The 1,908-nt window shown below is 55.8% G+C and overlaps 1 non-coding gene across 1 annotated transcript in view; it reads left to right on the plus strand.

The window, feature by feature from the left end:
* The first annotated feature begins 207 nt into the window (after positions 1 to 207).
* LOC145656718 (18S ribosomal RNA) overlaps positions 208 to 1,908 on the plus strand; it is a 1,839-nt gene continuing 138 nt past the window's right edge. The window contains exon 1 of the ribosomal RNA XR_014122314.1: positions 208 to 1,908. This exon is cut by the window's right edge and continues 138 nt beyond it. This is a non-coding gene — a ribosomal RNA (18S ribosomal RNA).

Below are 1,908 nucleotides of genomic sequence, written 5' to 3' on the forward strand. Positions count from 1 at the left end.
GGACAGCTTTGCATCAAGGTGAGAGGTCGGCGTCCGAAGGCCAGAGGGCGGTGCGCGAGCACGTTTACACTGGCCGCGGAAGCTGTCCTGGGTAGCCCTGTATGGCGTCTGGACCTGACGGCGCACGCACTTACAACCCGCTGCTTCCTAGCCCCCGGAAGGGGAGGCGGATGTCACTCGTGGTTCATCCCAGACCACGGTGCAAACTACCTGGTTGATCCTGCCAGTAACATATGCTTGTCTCAAAGATTAAGCCATGCAGGTCTAAGTGCACACGGCCGGTACAGTGAAACTGCGAATGGCTCATTAAATCAGTTATGGTTCCTTTGATCGCTCCACACGTTACTCGGATAACTGTGGTAATTCTAGAGCTAATACATGCAAACGAGCGCTGACCCTTCGGGGGATGCGTGCATTTATCAGACCCAAAACCCATCCGGGGGGCTCGGGCCCCCCGGCCGCTTTGGTGACTCTAGATAACCTCGGGCCGATCGCGCGCCCTCCGCGGCGGCGACGTCTCATTCGAATGTCTGCCCTATCAACTTTCGATGGTACCATAGTCGGCTACCATGGTGACCACGGGTAACGGGGAATCAGGGTTCGATTCCGGAGAGGGAGCCTGAGAAACGGCTACCACATCCAAGGAAGGCAGCAGGCGCGCAAATTACCCATTCCCGACACGGGGAGGTAGTGACGAAAAATAACGATACAGGTCTCTTTCGAGGCCCTGTAATCGGAATGAGCGTATCCTAAACCCATGGGTGAGGACCCATTGGAGGGCAAGTCTGGTGCCAGCAGCCGCGGTAATTCCAGCTCCAATAGCGTATATTAAAGTTGCTGCAGTTAAAAAGCTCGTAGTTGGATGTCGGGAGTGGGCTGGCGGTCCGCCGCGAGGCGTGCCACCGCCTGTCTCAGACCCTGTCTCCCGGTGCCCCCCGGATGCCCTTGGCTGGGTGTCCGGACGGGGCTCGGAGCGTTTACTTTGAAAAAATTAGAGTGTTCAAAGCGGGCCCGCTTCTCGCCTGAATACCTGAGCTAGGAATAATGGAATAGGACTCCGGTTCTATTTTGTGGGTTTCCTGAACCAGGGCCATGATTAAGAGGGACGGCCGGGGGCATTCGTATTGCGCCGCTAGAGGTGAAATTCTTGGACCGGCGCAAGACGGACGAAAGCGAAAGCATTTGCCAAGAATGTTTTCATTAATCAAGAACGAAAGTCGGAGGTTCGAAGACGATCAGATACCGTCGTAGTTCCGACCGTAAACTATGCCGACCCGCGATCCGGCGGCGTTATTCCCATGACCCGCCGGGCAGCGTGAGGGAAACCACGAGTCTGTGGGTTCCGGGGGGAGTATGGTTGCAAAGCTGAAACTTAAAGGAATTGACGGAAGGGCACCACCAGGAGTGGAGCCTGCGGCTTAATTTGACTCAACACGGGAAACCTCACCCGGCCCGGACACGGAAAGGATTGACAGATTGATAGCTCTTTCTCGATTCTGTGGGTGGTGGTGCATGGCCGTTCTTAGTTGGTGGAGCGATTTGTCTGGTTAATTCCGATAACGAACGAGACTCCGGCATGCTAAATAGTTACGCGGCCCTCCGCGGTCGGCGTCAAACTTCTTAGAGGGACAAGTGGCGTTCAGCCACGCGAGATGGAGCAATAACAGGTCTGTGATGCCCTTAGATGTCCGGGGCTGCACGCGCGCCACAATGGTTGGATCAGCGTGTGCCTACCCTACACCGAGAGGTGCGGGTAATCCGCTGAACCCCATTCGTGATGGGGACTGGGGATTGCAATTATTCCCCATGAACGAGGAATTCCCAGTAAGCGCGGGTCATAAGCTCGCGTTGATTAAGTCCCTGCCCTTTGTACACACCGCCCGTCGCTACTACCGATCGGATGGTTTA

The sequence above is a fragment of the Electrophorus electricus genome, unplaced genomic scaffold, assembly GCF_041902795.1.
Source record: "Electrophorus electricus isolate QZ-2024a unplaced genomic scaffold, ASM4190279v1 Scaffold88, whole genome shotgun sequence".
Lineage (NCBI taxonomy): Eukaryota > Metazoa > Chordata > Actinopteri > Gymnotiformes > Gymnotidae > Electrophorus > Electrophorus electricus.